Raw genomic sequence first — 26,577 nt, forward strand, 5'->3', positions numbered from 1 at the left:
TATGATCCACACCAGCTAATTGATGGAAAATAAGTTACAATATCACTGAATAGCACTAAATTTAGCATTTGACAAATTAAAAAATATCAGGAAGAGCATTTATTTTCAATACAATGTGCTAATATTTCTTGGAACAGAACTTTTAAAGTTTTTGCAAATAATTTCAGGTACCCTAGTACCCAAGCAAGAACTGGGGGGGTCTTCTCGCTGTGAGACTTATATCCTCCCCTTAGTCCCTGTACTTCCAGAAGCCCTGGATTCCACACCCTCCTTCCACAGCCACTGTCATGTTGTCTCACCTGCTTGCCCTGCTCCACCAAGTCCCAACGCAATCTCCCAGGAGATGAATGCCAAGCAGCTAAAATTCATGGAAATTCCAGTTCCTGTGGTTGAAAATTCCAGGGAGGTGGCCTGATTTACCTACCTTGCCAAAGCCTGAGGGCTGCACCCACCCTCCTCTGCTGCAGCTACATCAAGGGCTCAACTCCACCTCTTCACTAATAGTTTCTGCAGAGATGTTAAACTGCAAATAGTTCCAGGTATCCTAGTGCCCAGGCTAGAACTCTGGGGTCTTCGTGGGAGTTGGAATGGACAGCTTCCCTGGGCCCTGCTGCTTCCAGAAGCCCTGACAGCCATGCCCACCTCTGACACCCACAGTCATGTCAACCGTTGGCTTAGACCATAAATTCTAAAATCGCTGGGCTGAGCAGCCATAACACCTCTGAATTTCTTTCTTTTTTTTTTTCTTTTTGGATCACACCAGGTGATGCGAGCTGGAGCGATAGCACAGCAGTAGGGCATTCACCTTTCACAAGGCCAACCCTCCACCCCTGGAGGAAATTTACCTGTGGAGTAAATGGATTCCTCCACCCCTCTCAGAGAGCCCAGCAAGCTACCAAGAGTATTGCGCCTGCACAGCAGAGCCTGCCAAGGTACCCGTGGTATATTGGATATTCCAAAAACAGTAACAATAAGTCTCACAATGAAAGACGTTACTGGTGCCCACTCGAACAAATCGATAAGCAACGGGATGATAGTGACAGTGACAGTGACCCGGTGATGCACAGGGCTAACTCCTGGCTCTTCACTCAGGAATCATCCCTGGTGATGCTCAGGGGACCATATGGGATACTGGGAATCGAACCCAGGTTGGCCTCATGCAACGCAAATGCCCTACCCTCTGTGATATCACTCCAGCCCCAACACCTCTGAATTTCTTGATAATGAAATTCAAGTAGGACCACAGGAAATTAGATGAGAAAGTAATACAGAAGCTGGATAAAATCAACAAAAACAATAACACAGAAAGCTCAACTAGCCACACAAAAGTTTAAGAAACTCTTTGACAAGGACTTAACCACCCCATGGTCAGATATAACAGTTTTCAAATGAAAATTCATTTTTATACTTATTGATTTTAATATTATAGTTTTACATTTAATAAAGTTCAACTCTAGAATCAGATCAACAACTGTGACTTTTGTCTACATTAAAATAAATTTTTTAAAAGAATTTGTATAAAGTGTGTAGCCCTGTGCTTTGTAATCCACTCGAAACAGAAATCACCACCTCCATAGTTCATTTTAAAAATTGTGACATCTGGCATAAAAAGAAATAAAAGAAGGTAACAAAAATTGGTCAAAGTCATCAGCTGGAGGATTTTTATGTGAAATTGAGCTTACATGAGAGGGAGACTTTGGAACACTAATGAAAGGAAGTAGGCTCTGGTAATGGGTTTGGTGGTGGAATGATGTATGCATGACAAGTGTAATTAACAGTATTGTAAATTTTGGTATCTTAATACAATTTGTTCAAAGGAAAAAACAAAAAGGAAGATTGCAGATTACTATGTTCTTTTGTTCTTACTCTTAGTTGTTTACTGTCACAGGTAAATTTCCTCCAGTTAATATTTCAATCTGTCTTAACTTGGCCAGTAGACTCTATAGAGAAGACAGTTACCTTTCTTCTAACACGTGAGGTCACCAGCTCAGTAACTATGATTCTCTTCAATGCTTGATTAAACATATTTACATGATTTATTCATATTAGTTGCACATTCCTAACAAACAGATCGTGTTTAATGAAAGGCAATCAACCCACTTCTCTCTCAGTAGTATATTTAGTGAGTGGGCTAAAGTACTGAATGTGTTTCAATAGACTTTGAAAGTTCAATCAAAAGTGAGACAACTGGTGAATATTTGACAATGTTACATTGCATGGCCTATTATTACTGACAATTAGAATACTTGTAGAAAAAAGAATACATTCAATTCAGGAATTAAAAAAATCATATTACTTAACTATGTAAGCAGAGAATAAGAAATAAGAATAAGAATAAGGAAACCAGAGAGGATGTTTTGTGTTGTGTTTTACATTACCTTAGCCTAATTATCTCTGATTTTAATTGCATATAATAAATAAATGTTTTGTTTATTGAGGTGGAGCTCATAGTGGACCTGGAGGCCACTCATAGTAATTCTGAGAAGACAAAACCAGTGATTCAGTGGTAGGCCACAGAAGATTTTTCTGCTCATGGGCACAGTGCTGGGAAACACCAGAGATGTACCTACAATGCTTAGTACCCTCACATGGCTAGATCCCCATGAACTCTGAGAGTCATGCAGTTCCTGGAATCAAATCCATGTCTTGTACTAAGCCCCTGGTATCTCATTATTTTGTGCACTCTGAAAGTCATTCTTCCTCTCTGTTTCCATAATTCTCTGAACCTAAAAAGGCTGTGCATCAAACAATGGATGTAAAAGGGCAATAAAAGTCTGGGAACAAACTGATTGGGCTGAAAATCTATGCAATTATATAAATTCCACTGCAAAAATTCTTAGGAACATTCTACATAGTTCCTTAGGATACCTCTGATTACAAAAAAACCCCACAAAACTCTAACAATATGTTTATTGATTGTGTTCTTTTTGTTCTGATTAAATTAGCCATATGTAAATAATTAGCTAATGTATAAAGTGCTTGTGGAAATAAATAAATTCAAATGCATTAATAATAATAAAAAAGACAATAGCTCCTCCTTAAGAGAAAAGGTGGGGAAAAGGTACAAGAGAGCACAAGCAAAAACTGAGTGGGAAAGGCTATTAACATAAAAACATAAAAAACCAAATATTTCATCAAAGGTGCATGAAGCTACATGTCCAAATAAAAGGAAATAGGAAATAGATATATGACCTTGATTTTCTTCCTTCTCTTTGTATCATTGATATTCTTTATTATCTGAATGAATTTTATTCCAAAAGGCAAGAATACACTTATGTGTAATTTCCTCAAGTAAGCTACAGAGCAAAGGGGCAAAGAGAACACCTTCAGCAAAAAGCAGAACCAGAATACGAGACCAAACCAACTATACCTCATTCTCTTTTCAGCTCTATTTTTCCCTATAGCTAACAGCTTAACTTACTTGAAGATACTAATGGGAATACACTATGTATCTACTATGCACTTTGGAAAAACATATTGTGTCTAAGGATGCTAAACATCTTTTTCCGTATTAAAATTCTATATTCTCTAGAGATTGTAGAAGATGTGCAACTAACATAATAGCTGAAAAGTTTTATGCTACAAAAACTCTTTGTTGCCTGGCAGCATAACGCACAAATTCTTTTAAAATATATCTGGAAATTCAATGGATTATTGAATAAATATATCCTATGGTACTTTTCATTAATGTGGTCAAAAGAAATAATCTAATAAACCTAATCATACTTACCCATTTCTAAAGCATTCAATAATCAATAGTTACAATAGTTACAATATATCAACTTAACATTAAAATATAATGCACACAGGGCTGGACAGAGTATAGAGTTAAGGATGCATCTAAGGAAACATCTGACCTGCTAGATCTTTCTAAGTAGAGTTTGTTTTTGTGAAATTTTTTGGTGGTTGAAGCCCAACCTCATATATTCAAGGCAAGTGCTTTACCATTGTGTCACATCCCTTGTCCCTATACTATACTCTTTAATATAGTCTTTCTCATTGAGCAGAAAACATTAGTTTTTCTTAGCACTATGGCACTGTTACTTGTAACACTGTCATCCCATTGCTCATTGATTTGCTCAAGCGGGCACCAATAACATCTCCATTGTGAGATTTGTTGTTACTGTTTTTGGCATATTGAAATAAGCCATGGGGAACTTGCCAGGCTCTTCCATGAGGGCGAGATACTCTCAGTAGCGTGCCAGGCTCTCCGAGAGGGGTGAAAGAATAAAACCCGGGTCAGCCCGTGTGCAAGGCAAACACCCTACCCGCTGTGCTATTGCTCCAGCCCAGCACTGTTATTTATGTGATAAAAAATGTATTAACAATTTCCATGACCTCATGAAAAATTTTATATTCTTAATCGAGAAAAGATTGTTTTATAAACATTTCTTACCTTTAAATGAATGCTTCGGATTTTCCTTTTATCATAGGTTATGCATCTGTAACAAAGAATTAAGATTGTTTTTGTAGGCAGCGAAGCCCTCCCAAGGAGCATACAAGGGGCTCGGCGCCCTCTCATGGTGACTCTTAGTCAAGCACCTCACATTCAGTATAAGGACCCAGAGTACAGGTCCACAGTCTGAAGTTCACTGCAACGTCACCCTGGCAGTAATGTGGGGCTATTTGGCCTCCAGGATTAAAACAGACTAAAACAGGTTCCTTTGTGGTGCCAGACAGATAGTCAAAGTGGGGGATACATAATGCAGATCACCTAACTCCTGTCCTACCTACCCAACCCAGAATTACAGGATTTTAAAATTGAATGATAAAGTTGAATTATAAAGACAGGCCACAGTTATAAGCTCATCTCCTAAATGTTCAATACTCAAAACTCATTTCTATGTATTATCTCTGAAATAATACAAAAGGAAATAACTGACCTCTTTTTCAGATTGATTGCTAGAGCAAAAAGCTGTGTAACAATAAGCAATTATGTTTACTTTCAAAACGATATTGATAATGCCTCCCTCTGAAGCAAAGGGCGAGATATATCCTACCAGTAAAAAAAAAATGATTTGCGTTCCCTTAACTCAGGATTTCTCTAGTCTGCTATATACACAACACCACCTGGTTTTCTACTTATATCTATCCCTTTGGAAACTGAGGTTTGAGAGAAAGAAACTCTTGTTATTATAATGGTAATAAACAGTTCTAAGTCCCTGAACCCAAGAATCTTGAGTCTGTTACCAGTATTCATAAAACTCCATCTGATTAACTTGTTAGACTGAAACTTCAGATCCTTCATAGTTTTGGATATATCTTCATATTTTCCTTGTTTAATTCAGTGTTGAATTCTTTAAAACTAAATGCATCATGTTGATCTGGAGTATCTTGCACCCTACAATACTTGCAGATTCAATGAAATACAGTAAATAAATGTTCAAATGTAAATATATTTGAAATAGGCTTAAATAAATTGCTTCTGTAAGAGCAATCAGAGAAACTGTTACATTATTCTTGGAGTCCCAGACAGCTCAAGGTCACGTGAAGAGAGTTACACTAAAAATAAAAAAGTGTGGAAAACTCCCTTAGAGAAGTTCTTGCTAATAGTCCTTTCCTCTTTAAAAAATTTAAAAGGAGAGAGTAGGTTGTTTCAAAGCTAGTGCAAATATTTGTTTCCCTACATAAAGACACTCTCAGAAATGTCTCATTTAGCAAGGAAACTGCATCACTTAGATAGCTGGGGTTTTTTTTGTTTATTTTCTGCATAGAAAGGTAAGTTTTCCAGCTCTGGAATTGTAAAGACAATTACCTGTGCACCATGACTTTTTATTGCAACTGTCAAAATAGGAAGCCAGACTGAATACATTTCAGTTAAATTTCCCCAACAAAATTCTAGGAAGATTAAGGACTGCAATAAGATTCTATGTGGTATAGATCACAGAAAAACACAAAACTCAAGGATGAAAACTGAGTCATGGGTAAGGAATGAAACAGCAGCTTCATGAATTCTTTAGCTGCAGAAGTGCTGTGTCACGAGATAATAATGATAATGATGATGATGATGATGATAATAATAACAACAACAATAAAAATAACAATACAGTACCACTTCAAACTTGGAGAACTTAAAGTTTTTCAGCAGGGAGAGACATTTCTGATCCTTTCTTTCTCCTTCCAAGAAAACTTGTAGGACTACCTAATCATCATCCAATAAAATTTTTAAGATATTTCTGAGAATAAGTTACATTTTTGCTTTGATATTTGACCAATCTTGTTCATTAGTATGTGCTTAAAAATATTTCCACAAGCATCAACATATCTAAATTCATTTGTACCATAGTCAGACACAATGTCTTCCTTCCCTTTCCTTCCTTTCTATCTCTCCTCCCGTCTTTAAATTTTCTCTTCTATAATCTATCCAGTTTCTACCTATTTTATATCATATCATTCAGGTAATTTTATTGAGATATTTTTATTACAAACATTTTAGCAATTTATGTAAAATATCTCAGCAAAGGCCTTGGAAAATAAACAGTTCTTTTTTGAAAAATAAGTGGTATTTTTTTCAGCTTTCACTCTATTTTTAGTTCAGGATCATGATTTACCATGATACTCCCATGCATGCATTGTTCCACCACCACACCTTCCACCAGCGTTCTCACTCCCCTCCATCAATGTTCTAAGGACCCCTCTCCTTCCTCCAACTCCTCCAGGTAAACTCAGTTCTGTAGCCCGACTCTCTGTTCTGCTGCCTTTGATAAATTTTGAGAGGTTTGAAAGCATGGGTTAGATTTCAAAGTGAAGTATTTTAATGGAAGAGATGAGACAAACATAACTATAAAGCTAGGGGATCTATTTGATCCTCCGCTGTCATATTGTTATTTTATCTTCTGATAATTTCAGAAACTTTTTAAATTTGTTATTCTGGATTCCTAATCCCCTTTGTTTGATTCTATCTGTCTTGTACTATTTCACCAAATTAAGTAAGATGCTCAAACTATTTCTTTTGTTTTTTTCCTCCACAAAATTTTAAAACAGTGTTCCTCTGAGGATAGACAATTTACGTTCATCTTACCTATATATTTTACATTGATCTCTGATATTTCTCATCACTGAATAACTGAATAAAATATTTTTTAAAATGTAGAGCAGAAATAACCTATTGAGAGAAAGTCATATATTTTATGTCTGCAAAAACTCTCCAAAGTTTTAATATTTAGCATTTCCTTGATGCTTTTTCTGTGAAAATTTCCCTTCTTTGTGAAAGAAGTATCCTTGTCCTTGAAATACTGAAAGATTATGAGCATTAAAAAATACTTAAAATGCAGAATTAAATTTTGTTCAAATTAACAATTCCTATTATTGATGTAGGTATTGTGCCATAAACATTTTAAGTCTGTGAGGATGCTATGTTATGTAACTACATACTTTCAATAAGAACATTACACATAAAATGTATTTTAAAAGTTATTGTCAATTATGAAGTAATGTTCATTTAGAAGTTGAGTGATTCTACAGATAGTCTATTCTAACATTATAATAAATTTGTTTAAAACAAGCATGAAGTTCCTTTTTCTCCATTGTTGCAGGCGTTTATTACCTCTTTTTTGATTGTAGTGATTCTTAGCTGCCTGCAACTGTCACTGCTATTCATACTCAATTCATACTCCAAGAAATAAAATTTTCAATTTTTATATTCTAAATCAAAATATGTTTTTTGAATCACCACCTTAAAGGCAAAATCAGATTATATCAAACTTTATAAAACATACTACTCACAAAATAAAATCTCTATTCTTGTAGAAATATGTATCTTTCCTGGATCTCCAATTATCTTTGTAATGCCACTCTTAGTTTATTATCCTATGGTCCTACCCAAATTCCAGAGTTGCTGTGGTTGCATAAGTAAGCATATGCACAGACATCTCCATGTTGAATAAAAGAGGCAGCAATATATAGAGATGAAAATATATGGAAATAGCAAAGAAATGACATGGATAAACAATAAAGAGAACACTGTGTTTTATCTAGTTCATAATGTTTCATTAATTTATTTTCTTCTTTATATTCACAACTATATTTCAAATTTCTACAAAGACCACATTTGTAGAAATATATTCTTTCAGTGAGGTTGGAAATATTTTAGATTTCCAATCAAACTCGGGGGTCTAGTGTATTCATCCCAGGTCCCTCAGTGACTATTCATTTAAAAATATGCTTATTTTTAAAATGTGACTTACAAAGTTATTCATAATTTAGTTGTTTTAAGCATACAGAGATATACCAATTTCACCACCAGTGTGATTTTCCCTCCACCAGTGTTCCATTTCCCTCCCTTCACCAGCCTGCTAACTTAGCAAACACACACACACACAAATATATATATATATATATATATGTACATATATATTATATTGCTTGCTCTAAGAAAACTTCAAGGAATGGCAAATGGGATTTTCATAAAATAAATTAACAAAATTCAGTTTGTGGTTATCGATTGCTATATGATTTAACCTATGTAAATAAAAATAATATAATGTAATGCAATTTAATGCAATGCCTACTCCATTTACATAAATGAGATTTCAATTCTGGTATTTAAAATACAGTGCATAAACTTTTATTTTATATTTACATCTCATTATGGCAATAATTACGCCAATGCTGTCACTAATAAAACTAATTTTTAAATACTTTTCTAATATATTTTGGAGTTTACATAAAATATAAACCTGCAACTGTAACATTTAGCAAAAGTTAAGAAAAAAAACATAAGAAAATGTAAAGAGGAAAAAATGAATAGGCCTATAAAAGAACAGTTTTTTACCTAAAAATGGAAAACTTAATTTTATATTAGAAAATATTGTATTACAGATACTACCTATGTATCCCATCAACGGCCAATATCCAGAGACTATAAAACCAAGCTCTGAAAGCGGAAGCAGGCAGCCGCAATGTGGCTTTGAGACATCTAATAGCCTAGTTCTCCTTCTTAGAGAACCTGACAAGCTACCGAGAGTCTATTGCCCACTTGGGAGAGCCTAGCAAGATTCCTGTATCATATTCATATCCAAAATATATACAGATATATACATGCCTCCTGAAGAGCCCGGCAAGCTACCAAGAGTATCCCGCCCGCAGGGCAGAGCCTGCCATATTTGATATGCCAAAAACAGTAACAATAGGTCTTATTCCCAGGACCCTGTGAGAGCCTCCAATGGTTGGGAAAGACAAGTAAGGAGAGGTTGCTAAAATCTCAGGGCTGAGTTTAATAGAGACGTTACTGGTACCCGCTCGAGTAAATCAATGAACAACAGATGACAGTGATACAGTGATACCTATGTATATGCTAATGCATACAAGAGATGGCAATAAAAAAATCTATATATATATAAATGATTGATAAGACATAAAACATTCAATACAAAAACATTAATTATTTATTTAAAATGTATAAAATCATTTAGCAAGCTAGAGGAAGCATACTTTACTTAACTTGTCAGAGGGCTAACAGAAGCACCATGAGTGAATGCTATACTATGCTACATGTTGATAAGTTTGTCCAGTCCTTTAATGAAGCTCATTTAATGCTTCTTGTAAAATTGATTTCAAGGCTATGTATTCCCTAAGCTGTTGCCTGTCCATGAAGTTTTGTATTACTCCTTCAAATCTGAATAACAATCTAGCTATTGAATAGAGTTTTCTTAGCAAGGTGTAATTTCCTCAATTACTAATTTTATTTATTTATTTTCAGTTTGAACTCGTTTTAAATTGAATCACCATGAGATACACAGTTACAAAGCTGTTCAAGTCCATTTCCCACCCCAATGTCCAGAGTTTCCTGCCCATGTCCCACCCCTCCAACTCCCCGCTTCTTGCTTCTATGCAGGCATCTCTCTCTCTCTCTCTCTCTCTCTCTAGCTATCTCTCTCTCTCTTTCTCTTCTCTGTCAATGTATTTGTCTCTGTCTCTCTCTGTCTCTCCATTTGGGCATTATGATTTGCAGTACAGGTCCCGAAAGGTTTTGATGTTTGCCCGTGACGTACTTTCAGCACTCAGTTCTTGATCACTTCCAACTACTATTGTCACAGTGGTCCCTTCTCTATCCTAACTGCACTCCGCACACCTGCCCCCTCCCCACCTCACCCCCACCTCCAACACACATGCACTCATGGGAAGCTCCCAAGCATGTATCAATTCTTCCGGACCTTGTACTTTCTGTCCTTGGATATTAGTCTCATATTGTATTTTTGTATATTCCACAAATGAGTTCAGTAATTTTATATCTGTCTCTCTCCTTCTGACTCATTTAACTCAATACCTATTTTTTAAATCATTCTTTATTTTTGCAAAATTAGTTTACATATTTGTAGTTTTAAAAAATAACATGAAAATATAACTATTATTCAAGAAATCATTACAGCTGGTCACTTGTAGAACTTAGATGTTTTGCTTAAATAAAAAAACAATTTTTTGTCAAAGTGTTTGGGGGACCAAGTTAGGAATAATCATATTTTATTATAGTTTATTTAAATATCTTTAGAAGAGTTATATGATGTGTTTTATAAGTAGTATATTATTATAATTCAATGAAAGTCTATGATGAGTAACGTTGTTTGTTCTATTTGTTTAGTCCCTGGGTCACAGGAGGGTGATTTGGGCAATTCTAAGCTCTGCAAAAGGGTTGCACCTGGCATTATCCAAGGGACCATATAGTGCTGGCAATTAAACCCAGGATTTCTGTATGAATGAAATGCATGCACTCAGCCTGCTGAGTATTCACTCTGACCTGTGAGTAACATTTTTAATAAAATTATATGAACATAGGGCTGGAGCAATAGCACAGTGGTTGGGTTTTTGCCTTTCACTCAGCCAACCCGTGTTCGATTCCTCTGCCCCTCTCGGAGAGCCCAGCAAGCTACTGAGAGTATGGAGCTTGCACGGTAGAGCCTGGCAAGCCATACATGGCATATTGGATGTGCCAAAAACAGTAACAATAAGTCTCTCAATGAGAGATGTTACTGGTGCCCGCTCGAACAAATCGATGAGCAACGGGATGACAGTGATATGAACATAATAAATTATTTAATACCTTTCAAAAACTATAAAAGATATTCATTTTGAAGGTTAAAATATTGTAAATAAAGTCTAGCATAACATTCATACAACAGAAGTTCAAATCAAAGATAATGGAATCATAAACAATTAAGAGCAGCACATTTCTATAACTTGTTACATAACTCAACAGATCTTTGCTAGACTGGCAGCCTTTCTTCTATGAAAGATTCTCTTTGAGGGCTGAGACATATCATTACGGATAAAGGCCTTTGCTTTGCATGTGGTCAATCCTAGTTTCATCATTAGCATTGCATATATTCCTCTGAGCACTGTCTGATGTGATTTTCACCAAAGTGTTCAAATTCGAATACTTTTCAAATTTTTATTTGAAATTATTTCCTATAATATAGAATGGGGAATAATCATTTAAATCAGTTTGAAACAAGTTTGATGGAAAATAATAAAAGATAAATAATCTCATAGGCCTTTCCCACCTGGAGAATCTCATGTTCTCTCCTGGATGTCTATCTCTTTCTCTCTTTCTCCTCAAATTTCTCTAAGTACATTTTAAAAAATAAAACTGTTGTGTGACAGTTTTAAAAAATTGATAAAATCTTATAATTTGTAAAAATATAAAATTCTATCTCAGAATATAAGTCACTTTATTATGTCCTGTCAGTCAAGGACAACATTTTACATACTGTTGTAGGAGTATAAAGTTTATATAATTAAATAAAATAAATGTTAGCTCTGTGGATGGCATTCTGTGATAACAACAGCAGTTAACAACAATTACTAAATTATCTTTTATCTTTAGATTTTAAAAAAAACAGCTCTCAGGCTGGAGCAATAGAACAGCGGGTAGGACGTTTGCCTTGTACCTGGCCAACTTGGGTTCAATTCCCATCATCCCATATGCTCCCCTGAGCACCGCCAGGAGTAATTCCTGAGTGCAAAGCCAGGAGGTAACCCTTGTGCATTGCCGGGTGTGACCCAAAAAGCAAAAAAAAAAAAAAAAAAAACCAGTTCTAAGACAATGTGAATAAGGAATAATTTGTAAGTTTCTTCTACAAAATCATAATGTAATGTAGCACTAGAATTTAGAAAAAGTGCAATTAATTAATCAAGAAAAGTATATCTTGATAGTTCAGGACATTTGGAAGGTATGTCACTGTCCTGTCATTCCGTTGCTCATCGATTTGCTCAAGCGTGCACCAGTAACATCTCCATTTTTAGACTTGTTACTGTTTTTGGCATATCGAATATGCCATGGGTAGCTTGCCAGGCTCTGCCAATGAAAGGAATGAGGCATGAAAAAAAAGGATGTGTTCTAAAATAAAGAAGTACTCAACTTTGACATTCTTATAATAGCAAGTTTAAATATAGTGCTGAGATAAATTATTACAGAAGAAACATATCAAAAACATAAGGAACAATTTACATTGCAGATCTGAAATTTCTAAAATATGGATTTACCAAATTCTTAAGTATAATGTTGTGTTCCAAAATGAATATATAGAGACATATATATATATAATTTATGAGACACACACATTACTATATATTTAATACACATGGACATTATATTTCATATATCACATATGAAACATATTATTATTGACCTTAATATGCATACAGTATTATATAACACATTATATAATATAGGTATATTTTATTATATATTATAATATGCAATATAATATATATTTTTAATCAATATCCTACAAGTTTAACATATGTTTCTCAGTAATACAGCTTAATGTTTCATGAAGCCTAGGATTGAAAACATAGCATGAAAAAAAAATTACTACAAGCAAGTGTCTTTTCATCATGTTTTTGATAGAGGAATTCACTAAGATGTGTAAAGTATAATTTCCCAAAGCAACTTTGTTACTTACCTGGGAATCAAATTATTTAAATAATTGTTGTATATATGAAAATATTCAGGTGGGTGAAGTAATAGCCAGGGTAAGGCAAACCTTGATTAAGAAAACAGCATTTGAAATGGAATAAGATATAAGGATTATAAAGTGGCAAGACTTGGTTATTGGTAGCAGTTTAGATAAGTGAAGAAACTGATGCTTAAAAAGATTAAAGGAGAAGTAGTTGACATTGGGAGAATATATTTTTGAGAAGATAAGTAACAAGCAAATTTCAATCTCAAGTGTAAAATATTATCTAGGTGCAATACTTTATATGAATTTAAGCAAATAAAAAAATAGGATTGAACTGAAATAAATTACAATTTATTATGAAATTTTAATTTAGGAAGTAGAAACATTAGAATGAGACTAAAATCCATTGTGTTTTATGAGAGAAAACTTAAGACTCTTAGTTTGCATGCATAAAACTCTTACTTTGCATGCATCTGACATGGTTGTAATCCCTAGCACCACATATGATCCCCAGAGCACTTCTAGTACTGACCCTTGAGGTCTGAGCCTGGAGTAATCCCTGAACACAGCAGGTATGGCTTTGAAAAATCTTTTGGTAGACATTGCTGTGAGGGACATAATCCAATCAGGAAAAATGCTGCAGTTTTTAGGACCCAAGAAAGGTCTCTTTTCAATAAGAGAAGGATTTAGACAGCTGTACAAAAGGGAAACTGTAGCAGACAAAAATCTTAGTGATTTTAACAAATCAAACATTGCACAGAAGGGGAAACCTCTGGCCTTACCACATGCCCTGCTAGTGATGAGTCTCTGCGGCTCCCAGAGTCTCAGGTGTAAAGCCTTTCTACATCTCAGGTTCTGTGAGAAATAATCAACATAGCTTGGAAAGCAAAGACTCTGTCACCCTGCATTGAAAACTCAGCCAAATCTACCTGTAGCATAAAGCATTAAGGGTAGCAGGTATTCCTGGTTATTACTGAAGAAGAATCTAGAAGTACAGGCATTGTGCTAAAATAGACAATAGGTCTGCTCATAAGAGAAATGATTGAATAACCAGAATAATTCTTTGCATTCAGCGTAATGATTGAGAATACCCACTGATACCCTATCATTAAACACCAAGAAATAAAAAAAATAATAAACAAAGAGCACATCTTACTAGAAAAACAAAGCAAACATAAAAAGAAGGGGAAATATAATAACTGAATAATAAAGTCATTTTGTCTTTAATTTTATCTTTAATAAAAGATAAAGTAATTTTATCTTTAATATCTTAATTTATCTAAAATTTTATATTTAATTTTCCTTAATTTCATCTTTAAGACACATAGGACATAAGAACATTTCCTGTGTATCTTACTCACAGGAAATGGGACATCAAACAGAAGTCAAATTTAAAATAACTTGCATAGATGTCCTGGAGAAAGTGACCCTGGACATAATGAAACCAGTGACCTGCACATCAACTCTTTACACAAAAAGTCAAGTTGAGTAGCTGCTAGAGGCAGGGGAGACATCCATTCATAGTTCCCACAGATCACCAGGAATAAGAAAAAATGCTTGAACTCGGCTGCAGCAATAGTTGAATATGAAATCCAGAAGAGTTTCAAAAATAACATATTTTCTACACTGCCTGAAGAAGACTTTAGAACAATCCTATGTTAAATGATCTGAAAAATCATTAGCCAGAGAATCAATAAGCTCAAAGAGAATCTGGTGGGGAAAAAATGAACCCAATCTAGTGAATTAAAGAGCCCAAACAATATAGCATCAAGTTTCAGCAGCAGAATGAAAGAAGCTTAAAACTGAATCAGTGACCTCAAAGACAGAATACACAATACCATCAATAAAGGAGCGATAATAGAAAATAAAGTGAGAATTTAAGAGATACTGTTGACAATATTAAGAAGAACATCCTCAGATCACAGTAATTATGAGAGAAAAGAGGGAAAGGGGCGGCAGCTAGTTAAAAAATATATAGCTCAGATTTTCCACAATTTGAAGACAGAGAATGGTGCACTAATTCAGAAGATCCAAAAAGAGCCCAACAAATCAACCCAAACAGAAAACATGAGACACATTGTAATAAAACTGGCAAGAACCGAAGAAGAAATATACACTTAGCACTGCAAGATAAAAGCAAGGGCTCACATACGAGAGGAAAAGCAAAATTTACATCACATTTCTCAAATGAAACACAAAATAGAATGGAATGTATTTAGTGTACTGAATGAAAAGAGCCTGCAACCAAGATCCCTCTACCCTGCAGGGTTGTCACTTGGATTTAAAGGAGTGATAAAAACATTCTCAGACAGACAACACCTGTGGGCATCCATCACATATAAACAATTACTTCACGAAATACTGAATAACCTCATATAAAAAGCAAAACTCAAACGTAAAAGCTACCAAAATCCTCAAAGATAAATGCTAAGAATTTCCTTCCTTTGGACTATTAGTTTCTCTAAATGCCAATGAACTGAGCTCTCCCAACAAAGGACACAGAATGTGTAAATGGATCAGGAAACAAATCCAACTTTCTGTTGCTTACAAAACACACACTTGAATTCTCAAAACTAACAGATCCAAAGTGAACACTTAATAAATAATCACAGGGGAGACCACATATCTGTAGCTAAAAGAGAATGACTAAACCAAATGTCTTTATGTACACAAACACTATTACGTGAAAATTGAATCATTTATACCAATACTAAATGCATATTTAAGAATTTGTAACTTTAAATACATACTTGCCTTTGTAAAAGTCTACTAGTCCAATTTTAAATACAAATAACAATTCATGGTTCCAAGAGCAATTCCCAAGCTAGAAGTAGCACCTGAGAACTATTTGATATGCATGGGCTCCCCACCTCCTCTGCAGAATAAAAAGAATGAAAGAATGAAATACAGAAGGTAACCAAAGCCAGAAAGAGCAGTCACTAATGATTACTCCCTAATGTTCATCTTCCTGTGTTGTTTATTTAAAAATTAACAAGATTAATGTACATGCAACAGAAACCATATACATTATTTTGATTCCCGGGACAATGGTTTTATTTATTTTTTTATCTAGCATCCTGTGCAAGCTGAATTATTTTAAAGATCCTGCTCATTAATTTAATTGAAGTGATATTCCACTTCTATGAATTTTACATATCACATTTGAGTAGATTATGAAATATGGTTTCATAATAACATTTTTTAAATAGCATTTTGTTGGGGGGGTATCAATTATATCACTTGTCATCCTGTTAATCTTTGATTTGATTTGCTCCAGCGGGCACTAGTAACGTCTCCATTTGTACCTGTCGTGTGCTAGTGTAGCCCAATGATATCTGCTCACCCCAGGAACAAGAAGAGCCTCAAATCGTTCATTCAGGGCTCTGACAAAGAAGTCTGACCATTTTGTAGGTAGGCGGCCATATGGTCTTTTGACATCCCATGGAATTCAGTAAGTTACAGTTGTAGTCCAGCGGTCATTTCTGAATCGCATAACTTGTCCGGCCCATGTGATTTTTGACACCTTGGCAAATGAGACAGCGTCCCTGATTCTTGATGGTGAATGGAAGTCGAAACTCCGGATTCCTTCTCTTACTTGAGTGAAACATGATACTCCAAGCATAGCTCTTTTGATTCCTCTTTGGATACCCGAATAGCTATCTCATCCTGTTTTCATAGGGCCCAGGTCTCTGAGGTATATGTTAGTGCAGGAAAAATGGTGGAATCAAAGAGATGTGCCCGGAGCCATAGTTTCTTTGCCCTCTTAACCACTACTTCGAGGCTCTTGAAAGCCTTCCATGCTGCTCTCTTCCTCCTGCGTAGTTCTGGTGCCAATTTGTTCCTCATGTTGATTTCTCGACCCAGGTACACATAGCTGCTGCATTCAGAGATGTTTATTCCATTGAGACCAAATGGAACATCAGGGACTAGTTTGTTTTTCATGAGCACTGTTTTGGTGAGATTCAGCTGCAGTTCAATCTTTCCACTTTGACTCGCAGTCAAAGTCAGCCAGCATTTGTGTCACTTGGCTAATGTTTGGTGTTATTAGAACAATGTCATTAGCAAACGAGAGGTGGTGTAGTTGCCGACTCTCTATCTTCACTCCCATTCCTTCCCATTCCAGTCGTCGCATGAAGTTCTTGAGGGTGGCACTGAAGAATTTTGGTGAAATGCTATCACCCTGCCGAACCCCTCTCTTTATGTCAATGATCACTTCCTTGTACAATGGTGAAATCCTGGTGGTGAATCTGTAATACAGTTCATGGAGAATCTTGATGTACTGAGTTTGAATACCCTGTTTGGCTAGGGTTTTGATGACTGCTTCAGTCGCAACAGAATCAATTAAATTGATGAACGTTAGACAAAGTGGCATCTTGAACTCTCACGAAACTTCAATAAGCTTGGTCTCCATGTGGATATGGTCGATCATGCTGAATCCTTTTCGGAACCCGGCTTCCTCACATGGTTGTTCTTTGTCTAGTGTTCTATCTATACTATTCAGGATGACTTGAGTGAACAACTTGTAAATGACACACAACAGGCAGATTGGGCGATAGTTGCCAATGTCATGGATGTCTCCCTTCTTGTACAACAGAATGGTCTTATGGTTTTCCATCAAGAACGGAACCTTGCATTCAGACAGGTAGCATGTGAAGAGCCGAGCCAGTGTATTGATGAGTACTGGCGGCAGATTCTTCAGGTGTTCGGGTCTGACCTTGTCTGGACTAGGTGTAGTATGCGTTTTTACCCACGAAATGGCATGTTGGATTTCAGAAGGGAGGACGTTGGGGATGACATATCCATCCTGCAGAATTTGGTATGTGGGCAGGTGGATGTGGCTGTCAAAGAGATCCAAGTAGAAGTCATGAACAATCCTCTCCATTACCCTTTTTGGAAGATGTGATAGATCCATTGGGACGGCGGAGGGCAGTCATCTTGGTCTTGTACTTGGTGAAGGACAGGCGAGAGTTGCAAATACTTTTCCTGCTTTTGCTGCGTTGGCCAACTCTGCTGCTCCTCTCTTTGAGGTATTCCTTTATTGCTTCTCTGCACAGCTTTGCAAGCTCAGACGTCAGCTTGTGGTTGCTTTTGGCTTGTGCCCAACCACGTTGGCGAATGAGCTCAAGAGTTTCCGAAAATTAGGCGTCTGTTTTTTAGTTTTCCTACACTCGGCATTCTTCGAGAAGAATGTGTGTGTGTGTGTGTGTGTGTGTGTGTGTGTGTGGTGAGGGGGTTAGAATCTCCTAAGTGATACTCAGAAAGCTGCATGGTTTAGGGCAACACCTTTGATTCTATTTGATTCTATGCCAGTAGGGACAGATGTTCAACCCAAAGGCCTGAAGATGCTCTGAAGTCTAGAGTCCCTGTGCTTGATGCTGGATACTGATGGAGTCATCTCAGTGGTGCTGGGGTGCCTCTAGGACTATACTCTGCTGTGTGGGTCTTCCAGCATTATACCCTGCTAGATTCCACACCATGTGGTACCATGTGGCAACAAGAATAGCAGGTGCCTAGGTAACCACTGCACAATTCTTAGTCCTCCAAATTAACATTTAGCACACCTATTCTTTTTCATCAGATCTCAAAACAACAAATTCTAGCTTTATATTTGTATTGGATTAGTTCTTTAATCTTTACAAGAGCTTAGGAAACAATTCCAATGGTATAAATATTGTTTGTAGTGAAAAGGAAAACTAATGTTGAGCATTAGAGTAACTTCTTCTAAGTTCTTCTGTATTTTTGAAAATTGAGTTGTTATTATAAATATGGCATTCTTGATCCCCTTACTTAGTCTCCAGTGATAATATCCAAATAGAAATTCCAACCAGATTTTCTCTCCCTGTCCCTCAAACACCAGATAACGGTATGGGAAATTTCTATGTATTGCAAATACTATAGAATTTACACAAAATTGAGCAATAGCACAGCAGGTAGGGCATTTGCCTTGCACGTGGCCAACCTGGGTTCAATTCCTTTGTCCCTCTTGGAGAGCCCAGCAAGGTACCGAGAGTATACCGCCTGCACGGCAGAGCCTGACAAGCTCCCCGTGGCTAATTTGATATGCCAAAAGCATTAACAAGTCTCACAATGGAGACATTACTGATGCCCACTTAAGCAAATTGATGAATTACGGGAATACAGTGCTATAGGACAGACATATACTTATATATAGTATATGTGTTGTTTTTATAGTTCCTCTCTGTACAGTTCTATCCATTAGTAAACACCCTTCAATAAACCTCAATGAATGCAGGGGATCAGGTTTTAATAAATTGTGCATAGTATTCTCTAAGCAAGTATATTTAAATAAGTCCTTTCTACGTACAATAGTTTCAAAAAAATCATCCTTTAAGTTGAGGTGAAGTTGAGTGGCTAGAAATAAAACAGTGTGGAAAAAACAAAACCTGGAAAGAAGGGGGACTTTCTATTTTGTAAAAGAATAATAGGAGAATAAAACCTCAAGAACTGGAAAGCACCCTACTATGACATTTTTCAATTACAGCTGATAATCACTTTTTAATCTTATTCATGTCACTGATTCTTTTTGTGTATTTATAGCTCATATAAGTACTGTGTCAATTTTCCCTCTCTTTGTGCTACTTCTCTAGGAGCAATGGTGACTTTGGGAAATTGGTCGAAAAAAGGCAAAACGCTTGCCAGAAAAAATAAAAAAAAACACTGAAGCCGTGATTGCCCTTAGGGGTCTAAAGAACTTAGCCCTGTGAAAGAAATGAATGACACTAATGATTAACAGTTTAAAGGAAGCTAAATTGCTTGGTACTAGAAAGAGTTCTAACAGGATGATCTGGCTGCACACAAAACTTCAAACAAATGAGACAGTATAGTAAATATAAAGTTCACATCCCAAGTATAATTTTGTTCTCTTTTAATATTTCTTTTTAAATGATTGAGAAATTGTGAGTTAAAATTGTGAGCTTAAATTTTTTGTCTAAGAAAATGTCAGATGGTTAAAGATCTTGTGTTGGCCAAATCTGAACAAAATTCCCTTCCTACAATATAAATCATAAGCAATATATATCATAAACAGCTAGTGAAATGGGCATACAGATGCCGACATATTTATTTTCTAAATTTTGCAGTGCTACACTTAATATGAAGGAGAAACACAGAATAATTATCCTCACAATGGTAAGATGATTTTTCGTACCAGAAGGCTGAGAACTGACACAAGAGAAGAAATTTAGGTTCCTCAAATCACTGTCTGTTTCACTTTCTCTACCAGATTTCAGGACTTTACTACTTGGTCAAAGGTTATCTTAAATAAGAACTTTGGATATACTTATATATAGTATATAAGTATATATACTTAAAACACTCATCTTTTTTTTATAACCACTTTTTCTTTCGGTGAAATAATATAGTTTTATTGAAATTTGTGACTGGTGCGATAGCACAGAGGGTAGGTTGTTTGCCTTGCACCCAGGTTCGATTCCTCAGTCCCTCTCGGAGGTCCTGGCAATCTAACAAGAGTATCCTACCTGCATGGCAGAGCCTGGCAAGATACCCATGGCATATTTGATATGCCAAAAACAGTAACAAGTCTCACAAAGGAGACATTACTGGTGCCCGCTAGAACAAATCGATGAACAACGGGACAATAGTGCTTTATTATTTTCCCAAAGCTCATAACCAAGCCTCCCACCAGCTCCGCATCTATCCTACTGATCTTCCTGTAATAACTTTCCCCACACCCCAGACCAGATTTCACCCCTTAATTTCTTAATGGTACATGGGTCTCTTTTCTGTAATTTCTTCATGCTGACTTAGGGGAGAAGGCTCTGCCTGTGTAAAGGAGTGAAAATGCATGCTAACTATTAAATGGGGCCAGCCAATACCTTATTGGTTTTCAGAGTGGTGAGTCTGAAAGAAAAATCCGTTAGAATAAATTATCTTTTTAAATAGTAGGCCCCAGAGGAGAAAAGTTTTCCTAGAGCCAAAGAGGGCAGAGGGATCCCATAGCATCGGCTATTGTTCCTTTCTCTTGAATGCTGATGAAGGAAAAAGCATTCATTTCTGCTTTTAGCAGTCACATGTAGAAAAAATATATTTCAAGTTAAGGACAAAAATATAGCTTTTAGTGTTAGGTTTTCTTAAAACGAAGATTCAAGTCCTGAGTGGATTTCTACCTGCTGTTGATTGGGATGAGGGAGGCAGATTAGGAAAGTGCTTCCGAGTCTGCTCCACTGACCTTGGCTACCTGCACTTGGGGAAAGCCTGGCTTAGATCAGGAATGGGAAAGCAGATACACATATGCACCAAACCCAGGAGGCAGTTTTCAAGCTGCACCTGAAGCCCACCAGTTCTGCACTGCATGGAACATGATCCCCGGCACCCAATTCCTCTGGGATATTGAGGCTCTGCACAGTGGGCAGGGAGTTTGCCTTACACAAAGCCAGCGAGGCGTTGGATTCCTCTGTCCCTCTCGGAGAGCCCGGCAAGCTACCAAGAGTATCCGGCCCGCACGGCAGAGCCTGGCAAGCTCCCCGGGACGTATTCAATATGCCAAAAACAGTAACAACAAGTCTCACAATGGAGACCTTACTGGTGCCCACCTCATCAAATCTATGAACAATGGGATGACAGTGCTACAGTGCTATTGAGGCTTTGCTGGAGAGGGGAATTGCTCTTCCTTCCTGGAAAAGAAAATTAGGCCTAACCTTACAGAGGCATTCAAGGGGCTCATTGCTGCCTCTCTCTTGCAGAAGAGAACTCAGAAGGAGCTGAGACAATGAAGCAAGACAGATATATCATTGAGGAAAAGTTACTTAGAAATATATGAGGGGAGAGAAAAAGAGGAATTACAAATCTGAAGAGTAACCCAGAATTGAAAACATTTCAAAGGTAACAATGATCCACCTCAGACACCTGGAAAACATAGGGTTTAGCAAGTTAAGTTATTACTTTAAGTGCAGCAAGCTGAAATTTGATTTCAGAAAAAAAAAAACTATGAAAGTTTAAAAATATTTTAAGGGTAGAAGATATTTTGGAATGGTAAAATGCTTGTCTTGCCATACAGTCAACCCCAGTTCAAGCCCCAGTACTGTACAAGGTCTCAAGAGAACTTCAGGGCACTTAGCACTCAATCCATAGCACTGGGCCAGTAATAATTCCCGAGCATTGCTGGGTTCAGGTGTGGCCCCTGAATAGCAGCAAAATACATTTAACAGAAAAAGAAAATGGCTATCACAGAAAGAAAACTACATTGTTCAAGATTTTATTTAAGATCAGCAGACCTATAATTCTGTTTTAAGTTAATTGAAGTTTGCTATAGACAACCATAAAATAATTTTATTCTTGAGCATAGGGTTTTTAATAGAAGTAATGGGAGTAAATAAAATAAATGTGTTGGTGTTATAGAACTAATGGAATTTGGAAAGACAGTATTATACAAATGTAAAGGACTTTATACAAATGTTAAGGACAAGAACTAGATATTAATTTTAATCTAAAAGTTAAAAATACTTTGAAACTAAGTCAATTTGATAAATTTTGAAATAAGTAGAAGAAATCATAATCTATACCATGTCCTTTCAAATAATAAGAATTGCCTTGCACGCCTCCGACCCAGGTTCGATTCCTCGGCCCCTCTCAGAGAGCCCGGCAAGCTACCAAAATCATCTCATCCTCACAGCAGAGCCTAGCAAGCTACCCATGGTGTATTTGATATGTCAAAAAGAGTAACAAATCTCAAAATGGAGATGTTACTAGTGCCGGGTCGAGCAAATCAATGAGCAACAGGATGACAGTGACAGTGACAGTTTTTCAAAAATTACAACAAGTAATCTACATCACATCACCTGATAGAACTTTGGTGTCTTCGACTAAATTGATGAAAATGAAGTAATAAGTCTTTATAATTTCCATCTACAGCTTAAAAATGTAAGCATTGGTTTGAAGTCTCTTGGTATATTTTATTCAGCCATTATTTATTAGAAAAAGATATTCTAATATTTAATTTCCATTTTTATTCAGATACCATGATAAATAATACTTTAATGACACTTTCATGCATACATTATTATAACATCACACCCCACCGCCAATATTCATTTTTCTGTCCCAAGATCCCCTTCCAACCAATATATACCCCTTCACCCCTATAATACCCTACCCTCCTAGAAACCTAGTTCTGTGGACCAAATCTCTATAGTTCTATTGTCTTTGGCCAGTTGTTGCTCCTTTACCATGTGTAGGATAACATAGCCTCAGGTAGTTTAGGTTTATTGGGTTACTCCCATTACAGTGCTCCTATTCCTCTTTGTTTATTTGTAGCTTCTTTCTTAGAGTTCTGTTGACTTGTAAATAATGTTTTTCTCTTCTCCTTGAGTCCTTTGCATAGTTTATTCAGAGCAAGTCCTTTTTGTATGGACACAGGAAGACTTAACAAATGCTATGCTTTTGTAACCCGGGAGTCTTTGACTCTACATGATATTTTCCTCCAGGGCATCTGTTCTCTTGACCTAAGCCTCAGCTGCCCTTACTTCCTAGCACCCCCCAAAGCACGGTCCCAACGTGGGACAAGAAGGACCCAGGGCAAGTGGTGAGTTGTGTGCTACCTTGGCATCGAGATGGGCCTGGCCAAAGTGTCTAATGCTTAACTATAAGTTAAGAGCTTGATCATGGACAAATGCTGTCATGATCCAAACAGTGATAACTAGATTTGGACCCTGCTAGGGTGAGGAATGATTAATCTGGCCTGAGTGCTGTGGTCTGAGCCTGTGGCAAGATGTTGCCAGGAGAGCTGCCTTGCAAGCCTCAATGTATCCCTTGCTATGTCCATACAAAAATAAGTTCCTGGACTAAGGAAAAGAAAGAAACCTTAAGAGTGAGGAAGGGCTTTGGAGTGCCCTGCCCTCAGGAAGGGCTTTCTTATGTTGATTTTGCTACCTGGCTGGGTGTAGCCTAGAAGGCAAGGTGGGAGAGAGAAAAAGGAGGAGACAGAGAAGCCAGGGAGAGGCGGCAGTATATCCAGAGAGAGGCCAGAGCTGGGAGTGCGGGAGATGAGAAAGGTGGAAGATTGAATAAACGGTAACTAATCAGCAACTAGCTTGGTCCTTGTTCTCCCTTCGCCTGTCCTTGACCACTGGCCGTCCTGATCCAGTCCACACACTGCGGTTCCAGGGCACCGAACGCGGGCGGTGAGACAGAGCCGCCCGGAGAGTCTGCGAGTGCACTCGCCCCTCGGTGAGCCTTAGTTTTTTACAACCATGTTTCTTTTATGTGTATGTGTGTATGTGTGTGTGTGTGTGTGTGTGTGTGTGTGTGTGTGTGTGTCTGTGTCTGTGTCTATATCTGTGTCGTGTATGTGTTCTTAGCCATAATTTTATTTTAGTGATAAAATCCTTAAGTTTGATTGCTTTTGTTTAATTTCTAAGTTTTGTGTTTTTCCCTATTTGTGTTGTGATTAATTTCTATTGTTAAAGTACCATGGCCTGAGAGAATACTTTATATGACTTCTGTAATCTTGATTTCATGGAGATATTGTTTTGTTACCCCGCACATTATGGTCAATATTGCATTGGAAGGGAATGTGTATTTAACCTTTAGTGAATAGAGACTTTACACACACACACACAGACACACACGCACACACATGTATATACAATCTGTCATGTCCTACTCTTGCATTTCTTCCTTCAAAATCAGAGTTTCCATGTTGAATTTTTGCCTGTTGATTTATCCAGAGTGATATAGGACTGTTAAGTTTCCCTACCATTTGGGTATTGCTGTTGTATCTTCCTTCATATCTATTAGCAGAATCTGAGATTTTGTGATGGCCCATAATTCAGTGCATATATGTTTAGGAAAGTGAGTTCATCTAGATGTCTTGATATTTTGTTTATGAAGAAATAATCCTCCCTGTCACTTTCAACTTTATTTCTTAATTTAAAGACTATGCTATCTGATATAAGAATAGCTACCCTGGCCTTGTTTTGCTTTATTCTGGGCCACAACTGGCAGCACTTGAGGATTTCTTCTTGTTCTGTACTCCTAGTTGAGCCTGAGGGATCGTATATTGTGTGGGTATTAAAGCCAAATCAGTCATACACAATGCACATGCCTTACCCTCTGTACTATTGTTTTGCATCCATCCTGGTCTGCACTGCAGCACTGTCATTGTTCATCTATTTGCTTGAGCAGGCACCAGTAACGTCTCCATTGTGAGACTTGTTGTTACTGTTTTTGGCATATTGAATATGTTCTGGGGAGCTTGCCAGGCTCTGCTGTGCAGCAGGATACTCTCAGTAGCTTGCCGGGATCTCTGAGAGGAATGGAGGAATCGATCCCGGGTGGGCCGTATGCAAGGCAAACGCCCTACCCGCTGTGCTGGCTCCAGTCCTGGTCTATATAAGAATAGTCTACAAGTGAGATTATTTGACATCAGCCTTCAAGATGTGTTTGAAGATTTGACTTCAATGACCATGGAAACAAAAGCAAAAACAAGCAAATTTAATAATACCCAAATAAAATGCTTCTGTATATTGAAAATATTTTGGTTTTGTTGTTTTGTTTGGGAGCCACCATCAGTCATGCTCAGGGGTCACTCTTGGTTCTGTACTCAGGAATCACTCAAGGTGGTAGTTCTGTGTGCCATATGGGGCTCTGGGGATCAAACCTGAGTTAGTTGCATGTAAGGCAAGTGCCTATCCACATCATACATATAATTGTTAAATAATATCAATAATTTACAAAAAATACAAAATTATTTAATAGTACTAAATGTATATAAATATTATTGCATGAAGTCTGGAGGAGTCAGAGAGAAACTGTCGTTGACAATGTTTAAGTCAATTCCAGATACTATAGCATATTCAAGAATTGGAGAAAAGCATAGTTATTTCAAAGGTAAGTGTGATATATATATATATATGTAATTTTTTTCTCCAAAATCTACTTTTAAGCAGATGCACAGCCCAATGTATGCTCTTTGTATGAAATATTTATCGTTAAGCATAAACTCAATAGGGACTATAAATAAAGGATGGATAGGTAACTTCTTGTTTGTAATATTTAGAAGGTGAGAAAAGTGAAAATATATATTAAATAAATAACTCAAAGTAAATCTACAGCAAACTTTGTGTTATATTTTATGCAATTTATAATGCACTTTGGTAAAAATTCAATTGAGTAAAATATATTATGCTTTTTGATACACTGCATATGTATTTTATATACATTTAGCACTATTTATGAGATCAATTTTGATAAATTTTGATTTTTGAATTAAACATAAGTCTGCAAAATTATATTGAAAAGAAGACTGGTGTTGCTAATAATAACCAGCTATATTGCAGGTAAAATCTAAAAATATACGGTACATTTTCTCTAATACGAAGTTTTGGTAGTGAATTTATTAGAAAACATATACCATTTTAGGGAATTAACAAATACTATCTACTTGAACTTAATTTCAGCAAAGGTAATCTTTGTATGATGAGGAAGACATATGACCTTTAAGAATATTTTATTTAATTCAGAATTTTTTAATTCAAAATGCAGGATAATCATGAGGATGCTTAGTTGATGGAAGTAAAAGCCATTAAATTTTAAGTACTTATAGCAACCTTTATGCATATAAAATGGTATTCTATTTTATAATTACATTACACTACAAGCTACTCTCTCAACCACCACTCTTGCATCCAATATAAATTTG

The 26,577-nt window shown here is 36.6% G+C and overlaps 1 protein-coding gene across 1 annotated transcript in view; it reads right to left on the minus strand.

Moving 5' to 3' along the window:
- Positions 1 to 26,577, minus strand: part of PCDH15 (protocadherin related 15) — a 1,456,321-nt gene that overhangs the window by 949,249 nt on the left and 480,495 nt on the right. The window contains exon 3 of the mRNA XM_055118856.1: positions 4,397 to 4,442. The gene's annotated coding sequence lies outside the window, so the exon portion shown is untranslated. The remainder of the gene's footprint in view (positions 1 to 4,396; positions 4,443 to 26,577) is intronic.

Source organism: Sorex araneus, chromosome 11 (assembly GCF_027595985.1).
Source record: "Sorex araneus isolate mSorAra2 chromosome 11, mSorAra2.pri, whole genome shotgun sequence".
In the NCBI taxonomy this organism is placed as follows: Eukaryota; Metazoa; Chordata; class Mammalia; order Eulipotyphla; family Soricidae; genus Sorex; species Sorex araneus.